Below are 10,262 nucleotides of genomic sequence, written 5' to 3'. Positions count from 1 at the left end.
ACAAGAACATAATATGTAATTTATGTACCTCATTCTCTTAGAAACACACACACACACACACACAAATACAGTTTCTTTCCCTGTGATACTGACACATCATACGGAGTAAAGGGGCACAAAAAGAAGAGAGCACAAATACACATATTATGTGGGCGTGTCTGTGACGAAATCAGAGAGCCACCCAGGTCGTGTGACTTGTCTTTTTGGCCGTCTCACTGGTTCTGGTGTTGAATGTGGGGTTCTCATGGTAACCCGGACAGACTGTAGGTGCCTCCAATTACGAATCGAGATACGACCACTGCCATCCAGCCTGATGGAGTACTGACGGTTCGGAAGTGCCTCTGCAACCATGTCTCGTCTGTACCAAACGTTTGTGGCTTGGTTTTGCACACACACTGGTGCACCAGGTGTCAGGGGAACGAGGGTCCTTGGCGTCCCATGCAGCTCCACTATGTTCCTGTGTTGTCGGGCCGTTGCTAGTTCTCTTGTACGTAGAGCCCGCTGCCAATGCATGTCTATCTTATAGTATCGCCTGTGCACCGGTATTCCGTCTCGCAGCTGACGTCCCATAGTTGGGCAGGTGATTTATTCACTTCCCGAAGGGGCATATTCAGGTACTGCAGCAGAGCTTTCGAGGCCTTGTCTGAATCCAGACTGCTTCTGGTCCCCGTCTTCCCATGTAGCAGTCTCTTGGCCGACTTGACCGCTGCCTCGGCCCGGCCATTTGATTGTGCATACTGAGCAAAGGATATTCTCATTACAACGCCCCACTTGTTCAAGAACTTGCACACTTCATAACTAGTTAGGTTGGTGCCGCCGTCAGTTGATATGCCCTCTGGGACGCCCCATCGTGCAAAGTACTGGTGGAACAAGACCATTATCCTACTTGATGTAGCACCATGTGGCAGGTGACTAATCTCTAGCCAGCCTGTGCACCTGTCAGCATACACAATGTACGTCTGTCCCTCTAGCTAGAACAGGTCAGCAACCGTGAACTGAAATGCATACTCTGGTGAAGGGGTCAAGATGAGAGGTTCAGCTGCTCAAGATGGAGTGTATGTGTTGCAGTTGCTACAGGCATCACGGTAGAACTGCAGGTCACCTTCCATTCCAGGCCAGTACACTGCCTGCCTTGCCCTCCGAAACATGCTGTCAAGTCCTTGGTGACCTACATGGAGGTTGGATGCGACCTGATGATGTAGAGCCTCTGGTATCACAAGGCGGACAGCTCCCTGGTCAAACGTGTATGTCACCAGACCCTGCCAAACAGCTAGCCTGTCCCTCATGTTGTAGAACTGACGCAGACAGGCCATTTCCTGAGCACGATGTTGGTGCCAATCACTTGCAGACACCTTGGCTATTAGCAGCTGACACTCCAGGTCCTTGGAGGCAACGTGCTGCACGGTGGTGTAGTCAAGTGTGATGCAGTCATCTCCAAAAAGTGCAGTAGTGGTTGCAGCAGCCACAGCGACCTCCAGGTCGTCTGCTTGGTCCTTATCTGCGGCCTCAGGCAGCGCACGGAGCGCTGGGTAGCGGGACAGAAAGTCAGCTGCATGGTTTCGCTTGCCTTCTAGATACTTTACTTGAAACCTGTATTATAACGTCTTTTCTTTGAGGGCGAAAAGCCTGGGGTTTACAATGCTGTCTCCCAAAAGCTTAACCAGTGGCCGGTGGTCAGTAATAATCACAAGGTTAGGGCAGACAAGCAGGAACAGCCGTACCTTGCGAAGACACCAAGCCACTGCCAGAGCCTCACCCTCCACTGGAGCATAACTTGTCTCAGCAGGTGTCAGATGGCGGCTGCCACACAGTGCGAGGCGCCACCCGCTCTTGCAGCAGAATGGGGCATCCCTTGCTGAGCAGTCACAGTACTGCTGCAGGATAATGAACCCTATGCCCACATTACTCCAGTCTGTAATAGCGATGGTAGGTCGCTCCTTGTCATGAAAGGTCAGGCCGTCCTTAGCCAGCTGGCATACCACGTCTTTTGCTCGTAGGAATTTCTCCTGAAGCTTTGAGTCCCAGTATACCCGCTTGCCTTGTGGTTTCTGCAGCAGCTCCCTGAAGGGCTACATAATTGGTGCTGTAGCTAAAAATGGTGCTAGTTGGTTGACAAATCCATACCACGAGCGAATGTCCGTCAGCGAAGGCATCTCTGGCATGCTGAAATTCCTAATTGCTGAAAGACGTTCATCAGTAGGATTATAAGAGTCCCAGCCTACATGGAATCCCACAAAGTCAAGTTCCCTCCTGCAGAACTTGAATTTCTCCGGCTTCAGGGTGATGCCCTTCATGGCACACATTTCTGGGAACTGGTATGCATGCCAGAAGGCGTCCTCCACATTATAGTCGTAAATCAGTCATCAACACCAGTTTCCTTTGGATTCCCGCGATGGCCCCATCATACCTCCTGGTGTATGCATCTGGGGCTGCACAGTGACCCATGGGCGTCCTGTGGTAACGGTAACGGCCCCAGGGGGTAATAAATGTGGTAAGCTTCCTACTGGCCTCCTCCAGTTCCACCTGATGAAAGCCGCAGTGGTGAATATCCCTCAGGCAGGCGCTGTTGAGATTTTGATAGTCGATGGTGTGCCGTGGCTGGCCTGTTTTCTTGGCAACTACCACCATCCTCACACACCAGCCCCAGTTGTTTGCATGCCTCTAGTAAGATATAGCACCGGCTGGCCGTCTCAACAAAGAAGACCTCCTGACTCATTGAGCGGCCATCATATTGAATTTGGCATGTGGCTGAGCCAAGGGGCTTCAGCAACACGTCCGGTACATCATGCAGGCCCTTGCATCATGTCAACATTGCTGCCTTGATTCTGAGGGCAGCTAGTAGCTTCAGTCCTGCCACACATACCTGTGCTCCAGTGTCAGGCACCACCTGTGTAGGAGTAGGTTTATAAGAAACTCTTGTGTGGCATACAGTCACCATAATTTGTGGTTGAGAAGGTGCCTTACTTGTAGAAGCAACCACAATGTCCGAGGCTTCAACATCCTCTGCTGTCACTGTGCGCTTCCCTTTACCCCTGCACATTCTTTTTAGATGTCCAACCTTTCCACACCGATGACTGACAAGCAGCCTAGCAGGGCATGCTGTCTTCCCTGGTGAGTGAGTGCCGCCGCAGTTACCGCAAGGGTGGGGTTTAACTAGGTGGCGAGTGCCTGCAGTCAGTGGCAAGTCACTGTCCTGTGGTATGGCGCCGGCTGCCGCCATACATACACGGTCGTTTCCGCCAAAGCTATTGTTGGTATCTCTTTGAGCTGCCTCAAATGCCATGCAGTGTTCACATGGTGAGTCCACATTGCTGAAAGATGTACACATACGAAACATTTTCTCTTTCAGTGACACACTGTACAGGCCTGACATCAACTTCCAAAGGATCATATACACTGATAGTTTACCATCACATTGAGGGCACTGAAACTCACAATCTGCAACACACTGAGCTGAACGCATAAAGTAGTCACTTACAGTTGGTTGAGGGCGAAGAATTTGCACCAAGTAGCTGTTTGGTTGATTGCTTGACGAGTGATGCGACCAATGGTGTTCAGAGCCTCTTCAGTAGACAGTGCTTGCCACTCTACCATGCCCAGGGAGCATCGCAAGGCTAGCGTACAGTAGAGGCGTATGTGCAGCACTGCCTGTGGTTACAACATGCCACTAAGCCCCAACCAGCACTCCATCGACCTTCTCCAGGACCTGAATGCTGCTGTAGACATTACTGCCTCACATTTCTCCGGGGCTGCAGGTGCAGGAGTCCGAGGCGTCTGTTGCTGCACGAACGGCTACGGTACCAGCTGCCGTTGTAAGGAGGCAATGGCTGCACCCTGAGCCATTAGCATCTGCTGAGCTTGCTCTAATGCTACTGGCGTACGTGGTGTCTAGCATTGTGGTGTTTGAGTGGCAAGGCGGGGGTGACGTGATGTCATGGTAGGTGTGTAGAAATAAACCAATCACTGCGCCATGTAGTGTTGATAAATAACAGACTTCAGTGAACGTGCTTCCTTTTACTTAGTCTTTACACTCCCGCCGTTTTTAACTCTCGCGCGGCGGGGCGCCGTTGCCGTAGCCCAACATATCGTACAATATATATATATATATATATATATATATATATATATATGTGTGTGTGTGTGTGTGTGTGTGTGTGTGTGTGTGTGTGTGTGTGTGTGTGTGTGTGTGTATGTATATGTATATGTATATGTGTATATATACATATACATGTATATACATACATATATATATATATATATATATATATATATATATATATATATATATATACATATGCATATGCATATACATATGTATATATACATACAAATTTACATATATATATGTATATATATATAATATACATATATATATATATATATATATATATATATATATATATATATTTACATATATATACATATATATGCATATATATATATACATATATATATATATATATATATATATATATATATATATATATATATATATTGTGTATATACATATATATACATACATATATCTATCTATCTATCTATCTATCTATATATATATATATATATATATATATGTAAATATATGTATATATATAATGGGTGGGTGCTTCACGCGCAGGGTGGTGTGAAGCGATGGTGTGGTAGTTTAGTGTTTAGAGCTTTGCATGCCTTCTTGCTTACAGCTGCCACCGCTGGCTAGCCTCGTGCGAAAAAGGGAGCAGCACTGCATAAGCCTCCGCTGTCAGTGCATAGCCTCTCCATCATCGAGACTCCCTGCAGTGCCTCCTCGTGGTCTCCCATGGAACCTGGGTACCTTGCAGTTCCAGGCTAAACTGAGGGGTTCTCAGAGCAGCAGGAGGCCCCAGAGGTTCAGGGTCGTGGCTCACCGGCTTGTGGACATGCCCCGGCCCTGTACCAACTCCTGCCCCTAGACCCCCTGGGGTTAATGGGAGGCTCGGGGGAGGTGGGCCTTGCCTTGCCTCGGCAGTTTTAACTATATATGGTAATGCTGGGAGGAGGGGAACTGCTGTGGATCCCGCTGGGAGGGTGACTTCCGGGACGCAGGACGGGAGCGAGAACTACTCGTCCCGCCTACGTTCTGGTAGACGCCAGCCCGGAGTGAAGCTTACGGGGGAAAGCCTTTGGGAGCCCTGTAGGTGGATGATGGGTTCCACAGCCTGCCGTCCCCTTATATGTGGAGCAGCGTCGGCGGAGGTGGCAAAGGTGGCGTCCACCCGTAGCGACTGCCCGAGGCTAAACCTCAGGCAGGGAGTCAGGGTGGGGGCTTGGAACGTCCGTTCTTTGCGTCAGGATGATCGGTTGCCTCTGCTGTCGAGGGATCTGCCAGCCTCCCATAGTCTCGCATGCCCTGACATCTCGCCGCCCGGTCAACGCTTGCTAAAGTCGTTGTTTTTGTTTTTTTCTTGTACATATGTTAACACTTTCGTCACTGACATGAGTATTCACAATAATAGCAAATTTGTGATTCCAAACAGTTGAAGGACACCCCCTCCCCATATTCCTTCGTCTGACCAATACAACGGTGTCCTTGCATCATTAAATTATTTGAATATTTCTCAATTGCTATTGAGGAACCTCACTTCTCAGCTTTTGTGCCTTAAACATGTGGGCGACAATAGTGTTTTTTTTTTCAGTCCTGGGTGTGCTCGAAAGACACCGCGAGAAAACAATTTTGTTTTTATGGATTAGTTTTATGTTCATTAAACAGAAAATTGAAGATTTCTATGGTTTTCTCAGTATGAACAGTTATTGGCTTTTCCGTAGAATCTTAGAAATTTTGAATATCTAATTTTTAAATCTTGATTATGTGTCCTTTAAGCAGACATTATCATGTGGATTTGTTGATCTTTCCGTTTGCTCCGTGAGTGTCGCATGCACTGTAGCGAGTATATTTGTATGGATATTCCGAAGCATTGACCCGAACGATATATCCGATCTTCGTGTCCATGAATTATCCTCATTGTTCCGCCTGTAGTGAATTTCCCCTGGCTGTAGGCGGGTCATCTCATAGGCTTTCGGGCCGCCTGTTCCCCTGACGTTACGGATCGCTCTAGATAATCTACGGACTCCTTCGCCCTGCAAGATGACGTGGCTTTGCTGTTTCTGCGCCTTTTTAAAATAAGAATAAACCTGTGTTTTTATATTCCTTTGACTTACCTTTCCCACTGGTTCGTGATCTACCTCTACATCTACACTACTCATACTATACACAACACATACATTACTTACCTTATATTCTTTACTTACCTTGTTTTATTCTTGCCTTTTCGTCTTCGACTAATTCACCTTAGCTTTGTTTTTCTTTCGTTTTTCCCTTCGTGTTTCTCCGCTTTCTCTCACGGATCCCTTCTTTCACTTTTTCGTACTTTCCTATCTTTTGTCCATTTTATGTGCCCATTTTTGTATAGTTTTATCGTTCTTTTATTTTATGTATTTTTTTTTTAAGCTCATTTTAAACACGCCATACACTATTTAACAAATAAAAGTTAATTGCATTATGGGTAAAATCTCAGTAAGCACGGGAGCCACCTGTATATAAGGTCAAGCCAGATCGGTCTAGGGAGAGAGGCTTTTGTTCGTGTGGTGACAGACCGTTGGATTTTTAGCTGGCTGACTGGTGCTTCTCGGGCTATGGCCTCTGTGTTTTGCAAGTAAGTGTATGGTGTGTTGTCCTGTGTATTTGTTCTTTTTGAAAGTTTTGTGCGAAATAAATGTATAATATGAATGCTCCTTTTTATGTTGCCTTTTTGTCAGCCAGTGGTCTTATTGTTTTTTTCTCGTGACTATGGAATCACTCTATAGCTCACCAGAGAGTCATTGTTTCTTAACGCCAGACCCACATGGAGATTACCTGTAGTTGGAATACACGCTACCAAATCGACATCTTTAACTCTACGGAGTTTATAAATATCCACTACACCGCCGATTATCATTTAAAGAAGCGCGCGTAATGCTTTCAAGGTCTTCGTGAACCCTTGCAATGCTTTCCAGGTCATCGCAAATATTGAACAAGACCAACACTTTGGCAAAATCCTGAAGCTACAGTTCTGGAATCATATTTCGGTACGTTTGTTGGGTCCGTCTTTCGTATATCTAGCAGCCATTTTCATGCAAACATAGAGTAAATACTAGTTTGTCTGAAAGAAAAAAAAAGTGTGGTATACTTCAAATAAACAAGTGTATTAATATATATTTTGGGAAACTACGTAAACCATTTGATATGTTTCTTCAAGTACGTGATAAGAAAACATGTAGCATCAATTATCTGTGACTTTGTAGAGGAATATTTTTTAGCAAGTATTTCCTGAGGCCGACCACCTACTTCAGGGTACGAGGCGCCTATGCAAAGCGTCAGGGTGGAGGTTGGGGCCTCCACTATGGGCCCTGCAGCCCACTCCAGCAGTTGCTGCCTCGGTTGGCCTAAGTGGAAGAACACCGGAGCGAGCCTTACAAGGAGGGGAGGTCGGTAGCGAGGGGCTTCGCGACTTCGGAGCGTCGTGGACGGCGGCTTCTGGTGGCCATCTGGGAGGAGGATGTCTCCCACCTTCGATTGTCGGGGATGGGAGGCTTCTGTCCGGTGTCCCGGGCAGCCATCGCTGTTTGGAGGGTGTGACTCCCATAAAAGGCTGATCTCTCAGCCCAGATTTGACCAAGAGATAAAATCCAAGAGACGAAGCTCCCATGCTTCGTCACCAATATGAATAAAGTTCAATCTCTTTTACCAAGCAAAATCACTGAGATAAAGTGATCCACTCATGGGTGGCTTTTCCAAACCCGGTCCACCTCTTAGTGGGTGGTAAAAAATAAATAAATAAATAAAATAATAATTAAGATGCAATATATATTGGGAGTCGGTTCTCACACTTTTGACATTGACCCTCCCTGGAGCCAGCTGTTCAAATGGATGTGTCTCATCATAGAATCCCCAAGACTTTGAACAATAAGAGCAAAAACTAGGATCACATTTTAGTACAAAATAGAGGGTATCCAGAATTACCGAAATGAATTCTACGTACTGCATCGCACATCATCCCTATATATTCACTTCGCAGTTTCATATATGCTGCAGGTACGCACATGTGCGCATGCACACACAGTGATAAAGCATCTATTTGTCCACATTAACCTTACTGCGGCTTTGTGTTCCATTAATGTTCTATAAGTTAGAGTAGCATGTTTTCTATACCCCCCCCCCCAATCCCTTGCCCGTTGTTGTCTTGGGAGGGCTTAGGAAACGGAGACTGAGACCCAATGCAGGGATCTCCCCTGTCTAGGGCCTCAGCCCTCGACTCAACTAATTTTGCATGGTCTTTTCCCCCTCCAGCTTTTTGTTTCTGTCCCTTCTCCAATCCTTTCTACTACCTACTTCCTAAAGTGTAAGAGCCGTGCTGAAAGGATGAAAGGCTGACCTTGTGCCAGTCCTGAACGGCCTGTGGTAACCATGGGCACGGTACTCTCTATTTAGTTGTCTAGCCCTTACCCCTGTACGGTGCACTGGGGTGTGGACTGTTTATTTCCCTTTACATAGTCAAGGCTTCACATTGCCCTTATTAGGGACAATGAGGCTTGCCCCTTCATCAAATAACCCCACCGGCTCCCCGACCCCAGGTTCTTCTTTGACCACAACTCAGAACACTGAAACTACTACCCACTCCTCAATGCCTACTAGTGCATTACTCACCCAAGTAGAGACACAGTCTCCAGAAAACATTGCTACCCTCCCAACTTCCTCAAATTCATCAACTCTACCACCACCAACCCTACAAATATCTTAACTACTCTATTTAGCCCTGTTAAATGGGACTGATTTTTCGTGATCCCCCTACAACTCCTTACTCAGGCAACATTCTTCTCTTTCAACAATTTCTCAAAAAACATGTAGGCAGAGTCCCTTTCCGTACCCGACGCGATCGCTTCCGTCTCGTAATAGGACCCACGTGCGCAGTCAAGCTCGTTCCTGCTGTATGTTTTGGGAGCTTTTTCGAGTGGTTTAAGGTCATAAACAAGTCTTCCAATATTGCCCGTGAGTAAATGAAGCTGCAGTGATCACCCTGACCCTATATTTGGCTGAAGTGATTTTGTCTGAAAATTTGAAATCAGCCGCCCCACCCCCCTTCAAATCGTGTTGCTGGACTTGCTCATGCGCACTATGAAGTCACGTGACCTCACCCACCACTCTGCGCTGCCCTCGCCTCTGTCCACTCTTCACCTGCTTACTGCCCACCTCTCGCTCTGAACATCTACCCGGTGGTTGGGTTGTTCCAGCTATGCGACCTAGCAATCAAGCCAGCCAGTGGGTGGTTCGGCCGCCACTTTTGCCTCACATGTCACGGGAGGAGATGATGACACTGCTAGAGGTGACACGCCACAACTTTAATGACGCTATAGCACGGATTGAAAAGGAAACAATGCGCAAAATAAAGGAAGTTAATGACAAATATGTGGATCTTGAAAAAAGCCTAGAATTCTCATAGCGAATTTGGGAGGAAAAAGAAGTACTGGATCAAATGAAGAACGAAAATAAACACCTGTGAACTCAGATAAGCGAACTAAGCCATGGAATAAATAGGACAAGGAATGTCATGGCAATGATGGTAGAACAAGTAGATTATCTTGATAATTACAGCAGACGCAATAACCTGCGAATAATCGGAATTCCGGAAGACAGACAGGAAACTGAGAGCAGACACAATGGAAGGTCACCAAATTCCTACGGGACAACTTCAACATACAACCAGACTTCGAACGTGTACACCGTGTTGGTAAAACAGTGCACCGCAGGGACATCGCAGTCCACTTTACTCGGTTCCCCAAGAGGGATGCTGTGTTTCAGGAGAGGAGGAAGCTGGCCAAGAACAAGTCAAGGGTCTTCATTAATGAGGACCTGTGTAAAAACACTCTGGAGGTAAGGAAGAACCAACACGAGAAGCTGAAGGAGGCGAAGGCAGATAGCTTACTTTAGCTATCGCTACACCGAGGGCAGAGGATCTCATGAACTGTACTCCTGAACATGAATCTACATCTACTGACGCCTCTAATCCTGTAGCTACTCCTGCCGCCACTCCTGTCCTGAGTGCCGATCCTCCTGCTGCCATGCCTCAGGCTACTACTCCTGAGAATCAAGACGTCACTGCTCGTGCTTCTGCTGGAGCTAACCACACACCGCCGATAGACACCCACGCCAGCCTGAACACGAACGAGACAACGTGCCCCGACCCGGTCGCCAGCAGCCAGACGTCGTG

The 10,262-nt window shown here is 46.9% G+C and overlaps 1 pseudogene; it reads right to left on the bottom strand.

Annotated features, from left to right (window-relative positions):
- Positions 1-2,800: 2,800 nt before the first annotated feature.
- On the bottom strand, positions 2,801-3,851 carry LOC138863478 (uncharacterized; annotated as a pseudogene).
- Positions 3,852-10,262: the final 6,411 nt, after the last annotated feature.

The sequence above is a fragment of the Penaeus vannamei genome, chromosome 12, assembly GCF_042767895.1.
Source record: "Penaeus vannamei isolate JL-2024 chromosome 12, ASM4276789v1, whole genome shotgun sequence".
In the NCBI taxonomy this organism is placed as follows: domain Eukaryota; kingdom Metazoa; phylum Arthropoda; class Malacostraca; order Decapoda; family Penaeidae; genus Penaeus; species Penaeus vannamei.
Note: the sequence above shows the minus strand (reverse complement) of the source record. Positions and strands in the feature narration are given on the sequence as shown.